Source organism: Rhipicephalus microplus, unplaced genomic scaffold, assembly GCF_043290135.1.
Source record: "Rhipicephalus microplus isolate Deutch F79 unplaced genomic scaffold, USDA_Rmic scaffold_587, whole genome shotgun sequence".
In the NCBI taxonomy this organism is placed as follows: Eukaryota; Metazoa; Arthropoda; class Arachnida; order Ixodida; family Ixodidae; genus Rhipicephalus; species Rhipicephalus microplus.
In genome coordinates, this window is record NW_027465146.1 from 10,001 (window position 1) to 22,500 (window position 12,500).

Consider the following 12,500-nt stretch of genomic DNA (forward strand, 5'->3'; position numbering starts at 1 on the left):
GGTTTCGTGCCGCCCCGGCAGACGCGGTTTTCGCGCCGCCCCGGCTGACGCGGTTTCGTGCCGCCCCGGCAGACGCAGTTCGGACTTAGCACTTTTCGGCTGTGCCTGGCTGGCGGCCCACTCACTCGATCGCCATGTCTGTTTGCCACAGTTTTCCCGGTGGTGCCGCACCCGGGCTCGCCCCGGCTGACGCAGTTTTCGCGCCGCCCCGGCTGACGCGGTTTCGTGCCGCCCCGGCAGACGCGGTTTTCGCGCCGCCCCGGCTGACGCGGTTTTTGCGTCGCCCCGGCTGACACGGTTCGGACTTTGCACTTTTCGGCTGTGCCTGGCTGGCGGCCCACTCACTCGATCGCCATGTCTGTTTGCCACAGTTTTCCCGGTGGTGCCGCACCCGGGCTCGCCCCGGCTGACGCAGTTTTCGCGCCGCCCCGGCTGACGCGGTTTCGTGCCGCCCCGGCAGACGCGGTTTTCGCGCCGCCCCGGCTGACGCGGTTTCGTGCCGCCCCGGCAGACGCAGTTCGGACTTAGCACTTTTCGGCTGTGCCTGGCTGGCGGCCCACTCACTCGATCGCCATGTCTGTTTGCCACAGTTTTCCCGGTGGTGCCGCACCCGGGCTCGCCCCGGCTGACGCAGTTTTCGCGCCGCCCCGGCTGACGCGGTTTCGTGCCGCCCCGGCAGACGCGGTTTTCGCGCCGCCCCGGCTGACGCGGTTTCGTGCCGCCCCGGCAGACGCAGTTCGGACTTAGCACTTTTCGGCTGTGCCTGGCTGGCGGCCCACTCACTCAATCGCCATGTCTGTTTGCCACAGTTTTCCCGGTGGTGCCGCACCCGGGCTCGCCCCGGCTGACGCAGTTTTCGCGCCGCCCCGGCTGACGCGGTTTCGTGCCGCCCCGGCAGACGCGGTTTTCGCGCCGCCCCGGCTGACGCGGTTTCGTGCCGCCCCGGCAGACGCAGTTCGGACTTAGCACTTTTCGGCTGTGCCTGGCTGGCGGCCCACTCACTCGATCGCCATGTCTGTTTGCCACAGTTTTCCCGGTGGTGCCGCACCCGGGCTCGCCCCGGCAGACGCGTTTTTTTTTTTCTTTCGCCCCGGCTGACGCAGTTTTCGCGCCGCCCCGGCTGACGCGGTTTCGTGCCGCCCCGGCAGACGCGGTTTTTTGCGCCGCCCCGGCTGACGCGGTTTTTGCCGCCCCGGCTGACGCAGTTCGGACTTAGCACTTTTCGGCTGTGCCTGGCTGGCGGCCCACTCACTCGATCGCCATGTCTGTTTGCCACAGTTTTCCCGGTGGTGCCGCACCCGGGCTCGCCCCGGCTGACGCAGTTTTCGCGCCGCCCCGGCTGACGCGGTTTCGTGCCGCCCCGGCAGACGCGGTTTTCGCGCCGCCCCGGCTGACGCGGTTTCGTGCCGCCCCGGCAGACGCAGTTCGGACTTAGCACTTTTCGGCTGTGCCTGGCTGGCGGCCCACTCACTCGATCGCCATGTCTGTTTGCCACAGTTTTCCCGGTGGTGCCGCACCCGGGCTCGCCCCGGCTGACGCAGTTTTCGCGCCGCCCCGGCTGACGCGGTTTCGTGCCGCCCCGGCAGACGCGGTTTTCGCGCCGCCCCGGCTGACGCGGTTTCGTGCCGCCCCGGCAGACGCAGTTCGGACTTAGCACTTTTCGGCTGTGCCTGGCTGGCGGCCCACTCACTCGATCGCCATGTCTGTTTGCCACAGTTTTCCCGGTGGTGCCGCACCCGGGCTCGCCCCGGCAGACGCGTTTTTTTTTTCTTTCGCCCCGGCTGACGCAGTTTTCGCGCCGCCCCGGCTGACGCGGTTTCGTGCCGCCCCGGCAGACGCGGTTTTTTTGCACCGCCCCGGCTGACGCGGTTTTTGCCGCCCCGGCTGACGCAGTTCGGACTTGGCACTTTTTGGCTGAGCCTGGCTGGTGGCCCACTCACTCGATCGCCATGTCTGTTAGCCACAGTTTTCCCGGTGGTGCCGCACCCGGGCTCGCCCCGGCTGACGCAGTTTTCGCGCCGCCCCGGCAGACGCGGTTTTCGCGCCGCCCCGGCTGACGCGGTTTTTGCCGCCCCGGCTGACGCAGTTCGGACTTGGCACTTTTTGGGCTGAGCCTGGCTGGCGGCCCACTCACTCGATCGCCATGTCTGTTTGCCACAGTCTTCCCGGTGGTGCCGCACCCGGGCTCGCCCCGGCAGACGCGTTTTTTTTTTCTTTCGCCCCGGCAGACGTGGTTCCCCCCCCCCCCCCCTTTTCGCTCGCCCCGGCTGACGAGGTTTTCGCGCCGCCCCGGCTGACGCAGTTTTCGCGCCGCCCCGGCTGACGCGGTTTCGTGCCGCCCCGGCTGACGCGGTTTTCGCGCCGCCCCGGCTGACGCGGTTTTTGCGTCGCCCCGGCTGACACGGTTCGGACTTTGCACTTTTCGGCTGTGCCTGGCTGGCGGCCCACTCACTCGATCGCCATGTCTGTTTGCCACAGTTTTCCCGGTGGTGCCGCACCCGGGCTCGCCCCGGCTGACGCAGTTTTCGCGCCGCCCCGGCTGACGCGGTTTCGTGCCGCCCCGGCAGACGCGGTTTTCGCGCCGCCCCGGCTGACGCGGTTTCGTGCCGCCCCGGCAGACGCAGTTCGGACTTAGCACTTTTCGGCTGTGCCTGGCTGGCGGCCCACTCACTCGATCGCCATGTCTGTTTGCCACAGTTTTCCCGGTGGTGCCGCACCCGGGCTCGCCCCGGCTGACGCAGTTTTCGCGCCGCCCCGGCTGACGCGGTTTCGTGCCGCCCCGGCAGACGCGGTTTTCGCGCCGCCCCGGCTGACGCGGTTTCGTGCCGCCCCGGCAGACGCAGTTCGGACTTAGCACTTTTCGGCTGTGCCTGGCTGGCGGCCCACTCACTCGATCGCCATGTCTGTTTGCCACAGTTTTCCCGGTGGTGCCGCACCCGGGCTCGCCCCGGCAGACGCGTTTTTTTTTTTTTCTTTCGCCCCGGCTGACGCAGTTTTCGCGCCGCCCCGGCTGACGCGGTTTCGTGCCGCCCCGGCAGACGCGGTTTTTTGCGCCGCCCCGGCTGACGCGGTTTTTGCCGCCCCGGCTGACGCAGTTCGGACTTAGCACTTTTCGGCTGTGCCTGGCTGGCGGCCCACTCACTCGATCGCCATGTCTGTTTGCCACAGTTTTCCCGGTGGTGCCGCACCCGGGCTCGCCCCGGCTGACGCAGTTTTCGCGCCGCCCCGGCTGACGCGGTTTCGTGCCGCCCCGGCAGACGCGGTTTTCGCGCCGCCCCGGCTGACGCGGTTTCGTGCCGCCCCGGCAGACGCAGTTCGGACTTAGCACTTTTCGGCTGTGCCTGGCTGGCGGCCCACTCACTCGATCGCCATGTCTGTTTGCCACAGTTTTCCCGGTGGTGCCGCACCCGGGCTCGCCCCGGCTGACGCAGTTTTCGCGCCGCCCCGGCTGACGCGGTTTCGTGCCGCCCCGGCAGACGCGGTTTTCGCGCCGCCCCGGCTGACGCGGTTTCGTGCCGCCCCGGCAGACGCAGTTCGGACTTAGCACTTTTCGGCTGTGCCTGGCTGGCGGCCCACTCACTCGATCGCCATGTCTGTTTGCCACAGTTTTCCCGGTGGTGCCGCACCCGGGCTCGCCCCGGCAGACGCAGTTTTCGCGCCGCCCCGGCAGACGCGGTTTTCGCGCCGCCCCGGCTGACGCGGTTTTTGCCGCCCCGGCTGACGCAGTTCGGACTTGGCACTTTTTGGGCTGAGCCTGGCTGGCGGCCCACTCACTCGATCGCCATGTCTGTTTGCCACAGTCTTCCCGGTGGTGCCGCACCCGGGCTCGCCCCGGCAGACGCGTTTTTTTTTCTTTCGCCCCGGCAGACGTGGTTCCCCCCCCCCTTTTCGCTCGCCCCGGCTGACGAGGTTTTCGCGCCGCCCCGGCTGACGCAGTTTTCGCGCCGCCCCGGCTGACGCGGTTTCGTGCCGCCCCGGCTGACGCGGTTTTCGCGCCGCCCCGGCTGACGCGGTTTTTGCGTCGCCCCGGCTGACACGGTTCGGACTTTGCACTTTTCGGCTGTGCCTGGCTGGCGGCCCACTCACTCGATCGCCATGTCTGTTTGCCACAGTTTTCCCGGTGGTGCCGCACCCGGGCTTGCCCCGGCAGACGCGTTTTTTTTTTTCTTTTCGCCCCGGCTGACGCAGTTTTCGCCCCGCCCCGGCTGACGCGGTTTCGTGCCGCCCCGGCAGACGCGGTTTTTTGCGCCGCCCCGGCTGACGCGGTTTTTGCCGCCCCGGCTGACGCAGTTCGGACTTTGCACTTTTTGGCTGAGCCTGGCTGGCGGCCCACTCACTCGATCGCCATGTCTGTTTGCCACAGTTTTCCCGGTGGTGCCGCACCCGGGCTCGCCCCGGCAGACGCGTTTTTTTTTTTCCTTCGCCCCGGCAGACGTGGTTCCCCCCCCCCCCCTCCGTCTTTCTTTTTGTTTTTTTTTTCGCCGCGGCTGAAGTGGATTTTTCGGTGCCTCGACGCCCCGGTAGTCGCGGTTTTTCCGTTTCCGCACGGCCCCGGCTGACGCTGCTCGGTCACAGTCGCCTTTTGTGAGGATTGCAGACTTCTTGAGCGCGGGTGTTTTTTTTTTGTTGTTGTTGTTGTTTTATTACGCATTCGCTCCAGCAGACGCTGTTTAGACTTTTTGTTTCCTCTTTTATCCTGCGACGAGGTGACGAGGTTTATTCGGTGCCCCGCCGCCCCGGCTGAAGTGATTTTTCCTGTCCCGTGCCGCCCCGGCTGACGCGGTTGGGACTTCGCGTTTGTTCGGCCGCCACGGGTTTTGGCGCACTCGCTCGGTTGCTTGTTGTTGCCACTTGTTGCGAACCCAGGTTTCTTGAGCGAGCGCGGGCGTTTTTTCTTCCTTTCTTTCTTTGTTCTATGTGTTAGCGAATCGGCCTTTAATATCACACGAGGACTCACAACCAACAATTTTCAGTTTGAAGTGTAAAAAATCTGCAGGTGTTGACGTAACTGACTTGCCCCGTACCCTTGAGTACATCCATGAAGTTCTCGTAGTACTACTAAATCGCATTATTCCAAGTGGAGAAATTCCCATAAACTTGCAAACCTCTACACGAAAATCGGTGCGCGTGATAAAGTTGAAAATTATCGTCCGATATCAAATGTGCCTTCTATAACACAAATTCTAGGAAAAAAAAAAAAAAACACTTGTTCGCCGTTCTCTGCGCCGTGACTGGCAGCACTCCGGCGAAGCGAAACGGGGTCGATTCGAGCACGATATCGGCGTCTTTCGACGTGCTCGCCGGCGACCGTCGCACGAGTACGTCGCACGAGCGCGTCTGCCGGGGCGCCGTTTGCGAAGCCGACGCAAAAGTGGGAACCGCCGCTCGGATGATCGCCGCTTTCGGCAGAGTGAGTGTTGGCACTCCGGGGAAGCGAAACAGCGTGAATGCGCCCACGAAATCGGCGTATTTTGAAGTGCCCGCCGGCGACCGTCGCACGAGTACGGTAAACCGCGTCAGCCGGGGCGTAGTTCGGGACGCCGACGAAAAAGTGGGAAGCGCAACTCGGATCTTCGCCGTTTTTGCAGGAGTGAGTGGCGGCCCTCCTGCGAGACCAAGAAGCATCGATTCGTGCACGAATTCGGCGCCTTTCGACGTGATCGCCGGCGACCGTCGCTCGAGTAGGGCAAACCGCGTCTGCCGGGGCGGGCTTCGGGACGCCGATGCGAAAGTGGGAAACGCTGCTCGGATGTTCGCCGTTTTTGGCCGAGTGAGTGCTGGCACTCGGGCGAAGCCAAACGGGGCCGATTACGGCACGATATCGGCGTCTTTCGACGTGCCCGGCGGCGACCGTCGCACGAGTACGGTAAACCGCGTCAGCCCGGGCGGAGTTCGGGACGCCGATGCGAAAGTGGAGAACGCCGCTCGGATCTTCGCCGTTTTTGGAGGAGTGAGTGGCGGCACTCCGGAGAAGCCAAGGAGCGCCAATTAGCGCACGATATCGGCGTCTTTCGACGCGCTCGCCGGCGACCGTCGAACGAGTAGGGCAAACCGCGTCTGCCGGGGCGGGGTTTACGACGCCGACGCAAAAGTGGGAACCGCCGCTCGGATGTTGGCCGTTTTTGGCAGAGTGAGTGCTGGCACACCGGCGACGCGAAAGAGCGCGAAAGCGCCCACGAAAGTGGCGTATTTGGACGTGCTTGACGGCGACCGCTGCAGGAGTACGAAAAACCACGTCAGCCGGGGCGAGCGACCCACGGCGGTCTGGGTGCTTATCGCTGCTATTATAGGGGCACCCCGGCAGACGCAGAAAAAAAAAATTTTTTTTCGACCTTCTTTTTTGCTGGTCGAGCTCGGGTAACCCAGGTCGCAATGGGAGCCGCGCACGAAAGCGGCGTCGCGAGACGCGTTCGCGGTCGCTAGTCGCACGAGCTCGGCAACCGCGTCAGCCGGCGCGGAGTTCGGGATGCCGACGGCTAAGTGGGTACCGCTGCTCGGATGTTCGCCGTTTTTGGCCGAGTGAGTGCTGGCACTCCGGCGAAGCGAAACGGGGCCGATTCGGGCACGATATCGGCGTATTTCGACGTGCTCGCCGGCGACCGTCGCACGAGTACGGCAAAGCGCGTCTGCCGGGGCGAGGTTTGCGATGCCGACGAAAAAGTGGGAAGCGCCGCTCGGATCTTCGCCGTTTTTGCAGGAGTGAGTGGCGGCCCTCCTGCGAGACCAAGAAGCATCGACTCGCGCACGATATCGGTGTCTTTCGACGTGCCCGCCGGCCACCGCCGCACGAGTACGGCAAACCGCGTATGCCGGGGCGGGGTTGGCGACGCCGACGCAAAAGTGGGAACCGCCACTAGGATGTTCGCCGTTTTTGGCAGAGTGAGTGCTGGCACACCGGCGACGCGAAAGAGCGCGAAAGCGCCCACGAAAGTGGCGTATTTGGACGTGCTTGACGGCGACCGCTGCAGGAGTACGAAAAACCACGTCAGCCGGGGCGAGCGACCCACGGCGGTCTGGGTGCTTATCGCTGCTATTATAGGGGCACCCCGGCAGACGCAGAAAAAAAAAATTTTTTTTCGACCTTCTTTTTTGCTGGTCGAGCTCGGGTAACCCAGGTCGCAATGGGAGCCGCGCACGAAAGCGGCGTCGCGAGACGCGTTCGCGGTCGCTAGTCGCACGAGCTCGGCAACCGCGTCAGCCGGCGCGGAGTTCGGGATGCCGACGGCTAAGTGGGTACCGCTGCTCGGATGTTCGCCGTTTTTGGCCGAGTGAGTGCTGGCACTCCGGCGAAGCGAAACGGGGCCGATTCGGGCACGATATCGGCGTATTTCGACGTGCTCGCCGGCGACCGTCGCACGAGTACGGCAAAGCGCGTCTGCCGGGGCGAGGTTTGCGATGCCGACGAAAAAGTGGGAAGCGCCGCTCGGATCTTCGCCGTTTTTGCAGGAGTGAGTGGCGGCCCTCCTGCGAGACCAAGAAGCATCGACTCGCGCACGATATCGGTGTCTTTCGACGTGCCCGCCGGCCACCGCCGCACGAGTACGGCAAACCGCGTATGCCGGGGCGGGGTTGGCGACGCCGACGCAAAAGTGGGAACCGCCACTAGGATGTTCGCCGTTTTTGGCAGAGTGAGTGCTGGCACTCCGGCGAAGCGAAAGAGCGCGAATGCGCCCACGAAAGTGGCGTGTTTGGACGTGCTTGACGACGACCACCGCAGGAAAACGAAAAACCACGTCAGCCGGGGCGAGCGACCCATGGCGGTCTGGGTGCTTATCGCTGCTATTATAGGGGCACCCCGGCAGACGCAAAAAAAAAAAAATTTTTTTTCGACATTCTTTCTTGCTCGTCGACCTCGGGTGACCCAGGTCGCAGTGGGAGCCGCGCACGAAAGCGGCGTCGCGAGACGGCTTCGCGGTCGCTAGTCGCACGAGCTCGGCAACCGCGTCTGCCGGGGCGGAGTTCGGGACGCCGACGGCTAAGTGGGAACCGCCGCTCGGATGTTCGCCGTTTGTGGCCGAGTGAGTGCTGGCACTCCGGCGAAGCCAAACGGGGCCGATTCCGGCACGATATCGGCGTCTTTCTACGTGCTCGCCGGCGACCGTCGCACGAGTACGGCAAAGTGCGTCTGCCGGGGCGGGGTTTGCGACGCGTACGCAATAGTGAGAACCGTCGCTCGGATGTTCGTCGTCTTTCGCCGAGCCAGTGCTGGCACTCCGGCGAAGCCGAACGGAGCCGATTCGGGCACGATATCGGCGTCTTTCCACGTGCTCGCCGGCGACCGTCGCACGAGTACGGTAAACCGCGTCAGCCGGGGCGGAGTTCGGGACGCCGATGCGAAAGTGGGAAGCGCCGCTCGGATCTTCGCCGTTTTTGGAGGAGTCAGTGGCGGCACTCCGGTGAAGCCAAGGTGCGCCAATTCGCGCACGATATCGGCGTCTTTCGACGTGCCCGCCGGCCACCGTCGCACGAGTACGGCAAACCTCGTCTGCCGGGGCGGGGTTTGCGACGCCGACGCAAAAGTGGGAACCGCCGCTCGGATGTTCGCCGTTTTTGGCAGAGTGAGTGCTGGCACTCCGGCGAAGCGAAAGAGCGTGAATGCGCCCACGAAAGTAGCGTATTTGGACGTGCTTGACGGCGACCGCCGCAGGAGTACGAAAAACCACGTCAGCCGGGGCGAGCGACCCACGGCGGTCTGGGTGCTTATCGCTGCTATTATAGGGGCACCCCGGCAGACGCAGAAAGAAAAAAAAAAAAAAAATGGGGACATGGCGTGCGTCACCGTGCGGCTTCGCAGCGTTGCCGAAGTCGCCGAGCCCTTCGACTGAGCCGAACGGCGGACAGGGAACGTTGGTCGGCCGTTCTAACCTGTCGGTGCCACGCCGAGACGTCGTTAAGGAAAACCGCGTCGTGGGCCTCTACGACGCCGTCGAGTCGTTGTACGTTTGGTGTCCAGCGTGTCGGCGGCGAGTAGCGGACACGTCGTTCACGACTTCGGTCTTTCGCAGTCGACGCGAACTTGCGGAGAGTCGTGGTGCCTCACGTTTTCGGCAGAAACCGCGGCGGAATTTTCCCGTGCGTGCGCGCACGACCTCGGTGCTGTGCCGTCAGCGTAGTGTTGCACAAACTCGTGGCCTACCCAAGGTGCGGTACGTTTGCGGCCGTATCCTCGGTGGGAATTTCGTGAGTAGGGTCGCAAATTCTACGACCTCGGCGGGTTTGAGAGCGACGTAGACTTGTGGCACGCTCAACGTGCCACACGTTTCGGGGCACACCCGCGGTGAAATTTTCTCGAGTACGCTCGTATTAGTGCCCAAGGAGGTCTGGGTACTTATCGCTGCTATTATGTGGGGGTTCTCGTGAGCGGCGTACGCGAAAGCGACCGGGTGTCTGATATGCGGCGGGCTTCGGCCTCGTCAAGCGTGTCCTCGGGTCTGCTCCAGGGGAATCCACGGCAGTCGTCTGCAGCCTCATCCGCTTGATGCGTTAGGGGCTGGTTGTCGGACGGTGCCGTTTTACCACGATATCGAGGTGTGTTCCGTGTCGTCCTCGGGCGATTCAGATGCGAAAGCGCCGAAGACGCGGGCGTGACCCGTCGTCTGGCGGCTTTGCAGTCTCGGCTCCGTTGCTAGTTCCGGCCGGTCCACCGACAGTGCAGCGGGCTTGGGCAACCCGCACGGCGCGACCGAGTCGATGCAACGAAAAAGAGCGAGCATGAACGTGCTTCTTGCCGCACGGCTCCCACTCGTCTTTCGGGAAGGTTGTGCCGTAGCGAGCTCGAACGCCGTCATCTCGGAGTGCAAAATAAGCGTGTTGGGGCGCCTGAAGGTGGCCTCCGCCGCACACAGACTGCGTCCGGCCCGCCGAAGGCGAGGACGGACGCGCAGTCGAACGATTACCTGGTTGATCCTGCCAGTAATCATATGCTTGTCTCAAAGATTAAGCCATGCATGTCTAAGTACATGCCGAAATAAGGCGAAACCGCGAATGGCTCATTAAATCAGTTATGGTTCCTTAGATCGTTTCTTCCTACTTGGATAACTGTGGCAATTCTAGAGCTAATACATGCAGTGGGCCTGGAGCCCTTTGGGTAACGGGTGCTTTTATTAGACCAAGATCGATCGGGTTTCGGCCCGTATTGTGTGGTGACTCTGGATAACTTTGTGCTGATCGCATGGCCACGAGCCGGCGACGTTTCTTTCAAGTGTCTGCCTTATCAACTTTCGATGGTAGGTTACTTGCTTACCATGGTTGTTACGGGTAACGGAGAATCAGGGTTCGATTCCGGAGAGGGAGCCTGAGAAACGGCTACCACATCCAAGGAAGGCAGCAGGCGCGCAAATTACCCACTCCCGGCACGGGGAGGTAGTGACGAAAAATAACAATACGGGACTCTTTTGAGGCCCCGTAATTGAAATGAGTACACTCTAAATCCTTTAACGAGGATCAATTGGAGGGCAAGTCTGGTGCCAGCAGCCGCGGTAATTCCAGCTCCAATAGCGTATACTAAAGCTGCTGCGGTTAAAAAGCTCGTAGTTGGATCTCAGTTCCAGACGAGTAGTGCATCTACCCGATGCGACGGCTCGGACTGAACATCATGCCGGTTCTTTCTTGGTGCACTTCATTGTGTGCCTCGAGATGGCCGGTGCTTTTACTTTGAAAAAATTAGAGTGCTCAACGCAGGCGAGTCGCCTGAATAAACTTGCATGGAATAATAGAACAAGACCTCGTTTCTGTTCTGTTGGTTTTTGGAATACGAGGTAATGATTAAGAGGGACGGACGGGGGCATTCGTATTGCGGCGCTAGAGGTGAAATTCTTGGACCGTCGCAAGACGAACTACTGCGAAAGCATTTGCCAAGAATGTTTTCATTGATCAAGAACGAAAGTCAGAGGTTCGAAGGCGATCAGATACCGCCCTAGTTCTGACCATAAACGATGCCAACCAGCGATCCGCCTGAGTTACTCAAATGACTCGGCGGGCAGCTTCCGGGAAACCAAAGTATTTGGGTTCCGGGGGAAGTATGGTTGCAAAGCTGAAACTTAAAGGAATTGACGGAAGGGCACCACCAGGAGTGGAGCCTGCGGCTTAATTTGACTCAACACGGGAAAACTTACCCGGCCCGGACACTGGGAGGATTGACAGATTGAGAGCTCTTTCTTGATTCGGTGGATGGTGGTGCATGGCCGTTCTTAGTTGGTGGAGCGATTTGTCTGGTTAATTCCGATAACGAACGAGACTCTAGCCTATTAAATAGGTGCGGGGTTCCCAGCACCTTACAACCTTCTTAGAGGGACAAGCGGCTCCTAGCCGCACGAAACAGAGCAATAACAGGTCTGTGATGCCCTTAGATGTCCGGGGCCGCACGCGCGCTACACTGAAGGAAGCAGCGTGTCTTTATCCCTGTCTGAAAAGACTGGGTAACCCGTGGAACTTCTTTCGTGATTGGGATAGGGGCTTGCAATTGTTCCCCTTGAACGAGGAATTCCCAGTAAGCGCGAGTCATAAGCTCGCGTTGATTACGTCCCTGCCCTTTGTACACACCGCCCGTCGCTACTACCGATTGAATGATTTAGTGAGGTCTTCGGACCGATGTCCGGCGCGGCCTTTCGGTTGCGCCGGTCTGTTGGAAAGATGACCAAACTTGATCATTTAGAGGAAGTAAAAGTCGTAACAAGGTTTCCGTAGGTGAACCTGCGGAAGGATCATTAACGGATTGTGAAGGGTGAGCGCCTCAGCTGCGTCTGCGCCCGACACTTTCTGCCGCTGACCCCGTTTGGACGCGGGGTCGGCTTTTCCCCACGGGGCTGCCTGAATGTGGAGCGGCACCCCGTGACAAATTGTTGCGCCCAGCGGACGCCAACACCGCGACCTTGGACGGTCGGCCAGGTGGCGGACGCGGGTACAAACGGCGCAACGCACTCATAGGTCGGCTTTCGACCCGCCACTGCACCGTGGCTCGAAGCGCTCGAAATGCGCGACCCGACCGCTGCGGGACCGCCTAGTACTGTAAACAGGAGCGGCGGAGCGCGAACGGCGAGTCGTGGTTACGTCGGTAGAAGGCGAGGCTGCGCGTTCCCGAAACGCCAGCCGAGTGCCCTCCCGACCGTTCGAGCGTGCAAGAACGAGACCCGACAATCGCGCGGCGACTGCCAAGTACGAGAGGAACGGCACAAGCGTCGGCGGTCGGTCAAGGAACTGGCGATGTGACGGGTCCGCTGTGCACCAGTGCATACCGTCCCGCCGTCCGCGGCAAGCGCCTCCGCGTCCTCGGGTGACGGAGGCTGCCGGTCGGTTCTTGCAGGCGAGGGATCTCGCTGGCACCGGTTCGCGTTGACGCGCGGCCGGTCATGGCACGGCGATGCGACGGCCGAGGTGCGCAGTACTCGATGGAGGAACCGCACGCTCCGATGACCGTCCCGCCCTCCGCGGCGTATGCGTACCGACCGTAATGGTTGCAGCAGCGCCGGCCGGCTTTTGAATTCGCCACACGAAACACGGTG

General features: G+C 62.3%; 1 non-coding gene across 1 annotated transcript; it reads left to right on the top strand.

The window, feature by feature from the left end:
- The first annotated feature begins 9,893 nt into the window (after positions 1-9,893).
- LOC142795224 (small subunit ribosomal RNA) lies at positions 9,894-11,708 on the top strand. Its single transcript, XR_012892867.1, has one exon. It is a non-coding gene; the product is annotated as a small subunit ribosomal RNA (ribosomal RNA).
- Positions 11,709-12,500: the final 792 nt, after the last annotated feature.